Here is a 10,499-nt window from a genome sequence, read left to right on the forward strand (position 1 = left end):
TTCAACACCCCCCTCAACTTGGTGAGTAATGCACCATGAAGCATTTTGTTCGAAGACGGTCGAGGGATTCGGCGTTGCTGGATTTTGTTAAGGTATCGGCGATCATGTCGTCCGAGGGAATGAGTGTGACCGTGATTTCGTTGTTGTTCTTCAGGTCACGCAACCATTTCATTTTTATGTCTAGGTGCTTGGTTTTTGAATTCGAGCCGAAGTTCTTGATTTTTTCGTTGAGTCCTTGATTATCAATGTGAAAGTTTGAGGGTTCCAGTGTTTCATCCCAGAGTTCTTCTACTAAAAACTTAATCCACTGATTCTCCTGGACTCCGTCTGCTAGAGCGTTCAATTCGGCTTCAGTCGATGAGAGTGTTATATTCCGTTGCCGTTTGCTGTTCCATGCAACGGGGCAATTTTTCCAGAAGCAGATAGATCCGCTTCGAGATAGGCGAGTTTCAAGGTCATCAGCCCACGTGGCATCTGTAAAATGTTGAAGGGCGTTTGATTGCGCTGCATCTGGCCGAAGAGTAAGATGCAAGTTTTTGGTGCCTTGAACGTATTTCCAGCAGTGAAGTACCTCTTTCCAGTGATGTATGCCTGGGTCATTGTTGAAGCTGGATAGTATAGACACCGCGGGGGCTAGATCCGGACGAGTGCGGCACGACAGGTAATTGAGTATTCCGGTAAAGGTGCGATAGTTGATGTTTAATTTGGCGAATTCTGTCTTCTCTGCTTGAGTGGCAGGTTTGAGTTGAACTGCCACCGACAGAGGAGTATTCACCGGCTTGCAATCAGTTAGTCCAATCAATTTAAGGCCTTTTTCGATGAGTTTTTCTTGCGATAGGGATATGGCATCTTCTGAGATCGTGACATCCATTCCGAGCAGAGTGTCGGGTTCATGCGCTGTTGAGTTTGGAAACCGAAGAAGAAACAGGCTCTCAAAGACGTCCACGTTGCCGACTACGACCAGATCGTCAACATGAAAAAAGATGAATGATATTTTATCTTGATGTATGAACAGACACGGATCCGATGTGGATTGCTTGTAGTTGATTTCCCCGAACCACGAGGTAAGTGTCTCGTACCAATTTGCCGGTGCTTGTTTGAGACCGTAGAGGGATTTTTTCAACCGGAGATAGGGAGCTTTCCTCTTTGATCCTTCGGGAGTCTTAATGTACAGTTCTTCTTTCAAGGGTGCGTACAAGAAAGCACTCTTGACATCAAATTGTCGAATGGGGAGTTTTTTGTCAATTGCAAACATGAGAATCACTAGCATCGTGGTGAATTTACCGGTTGGAGCGAACGTATTGCCATAGTCTTCACCTTCTCGTTGCAGGAAACCTTGAATACACAAACGAGCCTTCTTTCTCTCTTCAGCGGATAATGTTGCCGGCTTAGTTTTGAAGATCCATAGAGTGTGCAAGAATGAGTCGGGTGTATCATACATGTCGTCCCAGACTTCGTGATGCTCGATGTTGGAAAGTTCTTCGTCAGCTGCCTTGGCCCAGTGTTCTTTCTCGGAGGATTTCATCGCATTTTTGAAAGAAGAAGGATCGGACGCAAGATACGAATATTTGACCGGTTTAACTTGAGACGTACGATCACGGAGAGTTCGACTGACGATCGGTGCAGGGTTTAAGCTGGCTTCGATCTCTTCGTCACTTTCATCGGACGTTTTATCTCCTTCAGACTGTGTGTGTTCATCGGATATTGTTGTGTCTTCAGTTTCATCATCTGTCCCAATGGCGATATCCCAGTCCGAATTCTTGGAAGTGGGAGGACTATAATCCAGAAATCTGATGTTCTTAGTCTCGACAATTTTTCCGTCATCAGCTAGAATTCGATATGATCTTAGTTCGTCCTTGTATCCGATGAGTATCCCGAGTTTTCCTTTTGGTTTTAGTTTGGAGAAGGATTGCTCAGGAAGAATTAAGAAGGATACTCGGTTTCCGATTGGATAGAAGTAGCTGAGAGGAAGTGTTCGATCTTTGAATAGTTCAAATGGGGAAGATTTCGAGCGATGCGTCGGGATTTGGTTCAAGGTTAAAGAGCTGACTTGAGCGATTTCATTCCAGTATTTTCTATCAATGCCAGTATCTTGGAGAATAGTCCTCATTGATTCGAGGATAGTCCTATTGAAGCGCTCGGCTAACCCATTTTGTTGAGGAGTGTATGCGTCTGATGTCCGTTGCTTAATCAGATGATTCACGCAGTATTCGCTCATGCTGGAGTTCAAGAATTCAGATCCTCTGTCCGAGTGAAATGTGGATGGATAATGACCGAACCTTTTAGCTTCAACGTCGACCAGAAAGGAGATGGTGTTGGGAGTGTCACTCTTGAGTTTTATAGGTATGGCGGCACAGAACCGAGTGCAACTATCAACTACCGTTAAGATATATCTATGTCCTTCATGAGAAGGAGGCCAGATCGGGCCTATCAAGTCAAAGTGCAGTTCCTCGAATGGCCTAGATGCAGGTTTGTGATCGGATTTGAAGGAAGCCTTGGTGATCTTTCCAACCGCACAAGATTCGCAGTCATTGACTATCTTCAATGGAATGCCGAGTTTCTTTCTCAATCTGTGGTAGCTTACATGTCCTAAGGATTTATGCAGGAATTCGGCGGATGAGAGATGACTCGAGTGTTCAATGTTTTCAAAGTCTAGACTCGGAAGATTTCCAATGTAATTGCCTTTCATTTTAATTTCATTGTTTTTTAAGATTTGAAACGAGTTTTTATGAAAGTGGACAACATAGTCTTGAAGAAGAAGACATCGAACTGAGAGCAAGTTTACAACGATGTCGGGAATATAGAGAACATGATTTAAAGTTATTTCACCGTATTCGTTTTTTAACCGTACTGTTCCAATCCCTTTTATCTTGAGTTGATCAGCCGACGAGCTCGTTTGTACGCATCCTAGTTCTTTGAGTTCTAGGGTGTGGAACAAATGAGAATTTGAAGTCATATGAGCAGATGATCCTGAATCGACGATGAATAGATGAGGCGATTTGGATAGAGAGGTGTGAAAGCTACTGACTGAGGACTCGCTTTTCTGGGCTGCAGCGGCTTTCTTCTCATAATAGGCGGTGCGCTTGCCGGGGTGAAGGTACCAACAATTTTCCTTGAGATGGTCGGCATTTGGATTATGATACTCTTTCTTGCATCTCTTCGACTCGTCAGTATATAATGTGATTGGATTAGATTTCGATCCACTACCGCTAGCTCGAATTTCAGAGTTGTGTTCATGGATTCGAAGGTGTTCGAAAACGACATTGATAGAGGGCTCTTTGTCGGAATGGGTGATCTGGTTGACAATATCATTCATGTCGGCAGGGAATTTATGAAGGACCATGTGACCGAGAGCATCGTCGGAGAAAGTCCATCCGACTTCAATTAATTGAGTTTGATACGTTTTCATCGAGGTAATGAATCCCAAAACATCGTTAGGAGTGTAAGGAGCTCGGAGAAACGATTGAAATACTCGTGACTTGTTGGAGGCTTGATTTGAGGCGAAGAATTTGACGATCGAGTTCCATATTAATTTGGCGTTATCTTCATTGACGGAGTCGATAACATTAGCCTGAACAGTGGATTCCAATTTGGCGACAAGGATGGCTTTGAGATACACATTATGATTAGCACTGAGTACCCCTTTTTCGGTAGTGAGATTTTCCTTGAGTTTTACGACATCGAGGAAGTTAGATACTCGTTGTCTCCAAAGAGTGTAGTTGTCCATAGTCAGGAGAGGGATGCCTTCAACGACGGTTTTGATCACCGAGGACTGAATGATGTCGTCCATGGTTTTGGTCGTAATCGCAGGTTTCTGGTCTTTAGTGATGATAGGATTTGATTGTTGCGGTTCCGATTTGGAATCGCCAGACATACGAGGTTCGGTAGTCGCGTTTCGACTGTTAATCGTAAAGAACCTAAGATTGAATTTCACTAAAGAATAAGACCAGAAGCTGAAAGAAACATAAACGTGAGAACAATGAATGGAACAAGAAAAAAGAAAAGGAAATAATAAAACCAACCCTGAAGATGACACTATAAATCTAACAATATATATATTGATAATGAATTGTGAGGAGTCTGATGAGTCTGGAGGAGAGGAATAGAAAAGATCAGTTGAGGAAATTGTGAAATGGAAGACAAGAATGAACAAACCCTATAGTGATAGGAAACAAGAGAAAATAGGATTTAGAATGAGAATGCGCTGAAAGATCTAAGATAAGACTGATGAAGAAAGGAATAAAGATTAGTGTTGATGATCGAGGATTTGAAGATGAGAGAGGGATGTTTGGAAATGCCTGGCTGCATTTCTCACCAAGTTGGAAGCTAATGAAGGCGGTCCGAGTTAAAGCTTCACCGTACTTGTTCGATAGACGAGAGAGAGGAGCGTCGTCAAGTTATCTTGATATTGAGGTAGCAGCGGATCGATGTGAGTCGAAGAATCGTTCGGAGAATTGTGTTCTTGATCGATGTCGAGTGAGTGGATACGAGAAGGCGAGCATTCGGTGGGGTACCGGGAAGGTTTAGGTTAAGATTGGTGATCAAGGTATGCGCCGCAGAGAAGAGCGCGGAACAGAGAGAGAATGGAGCGCGCTGAGGAGCGCAAATCTAGAGAGCGGAGCGCGCCGAGGATCGCGAGTTTCAACAATAAACTAATGGACTGATTGTTGATAAGTGATGTGTATAATTGTTGTTGATGGCTACTACTGCAACTACTAATCAATACTACTACTGACTACTACTAATAATGACTACTACCAATAACTACTAATGACTACTACTAATTACTGACACTCCAGAAACGCTTATGGTAGCTCAGGACCAACTACTGCTTGTGGAGACTATGTAGGATGATGGTGGGAAAAAGCTGAGACAAGCAGAGAGAGGGCCTCCTTTTATATTAAATGGTGAGGGATTTTTGCTGCAGGGGTTGTCTCCTGGTGCTTCAGTTTTGCTGGTGAGATTCTGGTTGCTAAGTGCCTGCTCTCTGTTGCTATTTGTCTAAGCCTCCTTCTTGGTGGTAACCTAACAATGACCCTTGTAACCATGCCATAGTATGTGGTACAATGATATCTGCTGTGTAGTCCAAACTTCAGTATCCATGATGTCACCAGGTTGCTGTGTAGTCCAATCTTCTGTATCCATGATGTCACCACTTTGCTGTGTAGTCCAATCTTCCGTATCCATGATGTCACCAGTTTGCTGTGTAGTCCAATCTTCCGTATCCATGATGTCACCAGGTTGCTATGTAGTCCAATCTTCCGTATCCATGATGTCACCAGGTTGCTGTGTAGTCCAATCTTCCGTATCCATGATGTCACCAGTTTGCTGTGTAGTCCAATCTTCCGTAGTAACCAAACAAGTTTCCCTGACGACTCCTATTGTAACTTTAGTGAAACATATCTGAACTTCTTCTTGGTGTTGACACAGGTATAGATCACCACAATGGCCATTGAGGGGAGTCGGAAGTCTTCCCAATAACCGGTAAGCTGGTCATCAAGAGGAGTTGTAACTCCCTTCGATGACCAGCTTTACCAGTCATCGAGGGGACTTGTGACTCCTCCCAATGACATGTACAGCTGGACATTGAGTAGAGTTACTACTCCCTTCGATGACCACCCATAGCGGTCATCAAGGGGAGTCAGAACTCCTCCAGATGAAAAGTACAGCTGGTCATCAAGACAAGTAGTACCACCCTTCGATAGTGGTGACGGCCATCAAGGGTGGTTACAACTTCCCTTGATGACCGGTACAGGTGTTCATCGAGATGCAACTAGCTCCCTTCAATGACCACCGGTACCGGTCATGTAGGGGAGTTACAACTCCTCTCAATGAGTGGTACAGCTGGTCATTGAGAGGAGTTGTATCTCCTCTCATGACCACCTGTGTTTTACAGGGAAGAATGTGCCTGTCCACCCTAACGTTTGGCCAAACGTGAGGGTGGACAGTCACACAAGTGACAGGGACGTGATACTTACACCAGCTAAGATCCACTTCGGCCCCATAGTCATACAACCAGGTAGGGCCCATGGGCCCCAAAAAAATAGCACAGTCCCTCTGTGGGGCCCTAAAACAGTAAAAAGAGTTGAACTTCCCAATCAAGCTGTACATATATATACAGCTCAATGGGGCCTGGCCTTGTTACCCTCTCCTGTGTGATCATCCCCCCCCCCCCCCCCCCCAGAGGGTTTTCACTCACTCTCAGGCACACCACAACTCCAATGAGTCATCTTTCACCCATCAATAAAGCCTCTGAAGTGAACAGACATGATCCTCTTGGGCCCTATGTCATTCTTCCGGGCTCTAGTTGAGCCACACAGGGCCCCAAATATAAGACCCATGGTGGAGATGCTCTAAGCTGCTACCCCCAACACTTTTCACCACATTGACAAGCAGAATCAGAAACCAGTGCACTCTGAGACTAGGGCTACCCTGGACCATGAACCAACAGTCCGGAGCAGGTGTACCTGTATGAGAATGGCACAGGGGGGCTGATGAGAAACCAAGGACTGAGAATATTAGTTGTACATGCTCCACAGCTGCAAACTTCCATTATTGTATTTCACAGATCAGCCTGGTTCCAGGCAGGATGAAACATTAAGCCTACCCTAACCACCTGAGAGGTATTGGGATTTCATTACAGAGAAATTAATATAAATTGGGCTCTATGAGGTCCAATTAAACCTCCCTGAAATTAAAATCTATGCGCTGGAAAAGGCTGCATTTTTGACTCATTCTCCTGCTGCACTGATCCAATTAAGATTTGGGATCTTAACTCAGGGTATACCGTGGAAGAATCATTTTTTCCCATCCACAAGTTGTGACATTAACCCATCATTAATTTGATCCCAGAGCCAACTAAGCTTTCAATTAAGGTTCAATTCAAGTTGCAGTGCCACTGGAGTCATGAATTGATCAAGGTGAAAGAATTATTTTTTATTGTATTAAGTTACAGATGAGATCAGCTTAATTTGAACACAAAATCAAAATTGGCTGAAGCTTGAATTACAAACTCTATACAGTTGACATCTAGCAGGGTTCCAGAAAGAAATTACGTTCTGGCACTCTCTGGAGAGTGCCACAGATCCCCCCCAGGTGTCATGCACCCCTTGCATGAGGTACCCCTGTATTTGACATTTCCCCGCTTTGTTTATGCACTCCTTGCATAGCATGACATCATCTTTCATTTCTCACCCCACTTTTTGCCTGTATTTAGTATCTTCTGACACCACTTGTACGCAGCCCACCAGCTAAAATCACTCATCCAGGGTCCCCCTTGTAGCTAAAATCCCTCACATTTGTCTATATAAGGAGATCTCTCCCCCCAGTTGTTTTTCCCTCAGTTCAGTACCCACCAGTTATACAGACATCACCCATCAGCCATTATATTTATCCTTAAACTTTATATCATATAACATACCATATCATCCCTCTCATCTGCAATAACCACTGAACTCTTTTATATCACCCTCTTGAGGACCTGTGTTCAAACCCCACCAGAAACATCAAGTCAACTTTCACCCTTCCCGCTCCTCATAAAATATCTCATCTTTCACATACCTGTCATTGAACAACCTCATCTGGAACTAGACCAGACCTATCATTTGATTAAAACTTGCCAAGCTTAGCTTGGTGGGTCTTGTTATCTGATAGCAGAATGTCAGAGTTTTGCACCTCCATCATCCCCTTCACCATTCAGCAAAAGGGTTTCACAACCGCTTTTGAGTCTTACACCGTACTTCCACGTACCCACCCACAGGTACCTAGTACCCGCCAATTGGAACTAGGGGAAAGCAGAGCTTTTCAGAATGGCAATTTGTGCACAGGTACCTGCCTGAATTTGGTCCCAGACTGGACACCCGCACCCACCGGAGGATACCTGCGCACTGCCACAGGTACCCGCCTGTGGGTGCCAAGTACCCGCCAACAAATGATAGGGACCACCTCTAGAAATATATGATTCCTGGTGTATACCTTGGCCCCGTTTGGCTGCTGTGTTATACGTGCTAAATGGGCTTATTTATCACGGGCAACCCCCAGGGGTTCAAAGTTTTTGGTGGAGACGGGGGCAAAATTTGGGTCGCGCATGATAAATTTGCACATTTATCACGTATAACGCCGCAGCCAAACGGGGCCCTTGTTTCTGCCAAGTATTAGATATTGCTTTGGAAGGTAGTTGAAAATGTGTTCTAAGATAGTTCCAGTAATAACTAGATTCAAGTTGGAGCTGGTTTTCAATTGAATTCAACTCCTTTCCAAAGTGCCTTCAGCTCAATTGAGCATAAGTTAAACATAAATTCATCATGAATTCAGCATACATTGAGGCTCACATTCCAGGTTATATCTAACAGGTTTCTTAAACAATATTTTGTGATGGCACTTGCACACAACACCAGGAAAAAAAAATAGTCACTTGATGACAAGTGACATCATGCCAGCTCCAGCGGGCTACCCACTATCTACCCACCATCTACCCATCATCTACCCACCATCTAACCAGCTTAAGAATTTCCACTGGAGATCCTCAGTTTTTTCTGGGCACCACTGATCCCCATTTCTGGTCAGCTGATACTCAGCTTTAGCTCCCAGCTTATGCTCAGCTTTGGTGCCCAGCTCATGCTCAGCTTTGTTGCCCAGATCAGAACCAGTCCTGGCCCAGCTTATTTTCAGCTTTATTCCAGTCATGGCTCAGCTTAGACTCAGATTAGGACTATCATTGGCCCAGCCAATGCTCAGCTTTGGACCAGTATTGGCTCAGCTGATTTTCAGCTTTGGATAAATCTCGGCCCAGCCAATGCTCAGATTCTGAGTCTGACCACTCCTGTAACAGCTTATGCTCATCTGTGGACCAGCCTTGGCTCAGCTGATGCTCAGCTGTGGACCAACCTTGGCTAAGACAATGCTCAGCTGTGGACAAGCCTTGGCTCAGCTGATGCTCAGCTGTGGACCAGCCTTGGCTCAGCTGATGCTCAGCTGTGGAACAGCCTTGGCTCAGGTGATATTAATCTTTTGAATAGTCTCAAAAAATCTGATACTGAGCTTTGGAACAGCCTTGGCTCAGCCAATGCTCAGCTTTGTACCAGCATTGTCTCAGCCGATGCTCAGCTTTTGAAAAATTTTGGCCCAGCTGGTGTTAATCTTTGGAACAGTATTGTCCCAGCTGATCCTAAGCTCTGCACAAACCTTTTCCAAGATGATGCTCAGCTTTGGACCATTGTTGGCTAAGCTGATGCTCAGATTTGGAATATTCTTGGTCCAGCTGACACTTGGATTTTTATCAGGCTTGGAATATCCAATGCTCAGCTGTGGCCCAGGCTTAGCCAATGCTCAGCTTTGGCCCAGGCTCAGTCAATGCCTACTGCTCAGCTTATGATGAGCATCAGCTGTTCCTGGGAAAAAATTAGGATCAGCTGACTGTGCCACATTGAGTGCTCTGGTGCAGTCCTGCAAGCTCTACAAGTGCTGGTGGAGCAGACTTGGAGCAGCGCTGGAGTAGCTCTGGAGCAGAAACCAAAGCTGCATCATGTCACTTGCCATCAAGTAACTATTTTTTTTTTCCTGGTGCAACGATCTCCTTGATTTTTTTGAAGTGCCTTTCAGGAAGAAAAACAACCCACCCAACACTCAGATAAACTATAAATGCAAGTGGTGTGGAAACCACTATTGCGCTCACAAAACTTTGTATGGGAACTTGAAGGTGCACCGCAATGGCTCAACCCAGTCCGAAAACAAAAGCCACGGTTGTCCCAAACGAGAGCAAGCAAAGAAGGCGGGCGCAAAATTACCCCCCAGTGGCTGAACGTAATCTTGTGCAAGCTAATGGTGGGGGGGATCCTAAGCAGACTGTCATCACAGGTTTTTTTCAGATGAAGCCACCTTTTGTCAATCGTGTCCTCAACCAGATCATCATGATCTGGCAGATTCAACAGGCACTTCCGTGGACGCGTATTGAAGATCCGACTCTTTGAGCCGCTTTTCAGTACACAAATCCCAAGGCTGTTCTCTATGGTCAGAAGTGGTCGGCAAATGAATCTACTAAGCTCTATGCAATGCTAAAGAAAAATGTATTTGACAAGTTACATGTAAGAGTTTACTGCCATTGATGATTTCCCCACCCTTTTTTGATTACTGAAATGGTTCCTTTTTTAATTTGGAAGAACTTTGACACCAAGTTCACCCGAATCCACAACGTGTGGACAACAAAGGGGAACAGATTTGCGTTCATTGGTGCCTTGGTTGCTTATATCAACTCCAATTGGGAGTATACCGTGCGCCATCTGACCCTCAAGATGATCCCATGGAAACATCTTGGATCTTTGCTCGCACGGCCAATAGCATCCATCCTTGGCAAAAAAAAACTGTACCAAAAAATGCTGGCACAGACTACCGACTCCGGTGTGGTATGCTTTATGGTTACCCATCTAGCCCATTTCAAAATTTCCTTTTTTCTCATATGTACACTCACAAATCACCCAATACGGCAAAACCACTGAATTCTA

This window comes from Puccinia triticina, chromosome 8A (assembly GCF_026914185.1).
Source record: "Puccinia triticina chromosome 8A, complete sequence".
Taxonomy (NCBI): Eukaryota; Fungi; Basidiomycota; class Pucciniomycetes; order Pucciniales; family Pucciniaceae; genus Puccinia; species Puccinia triticina.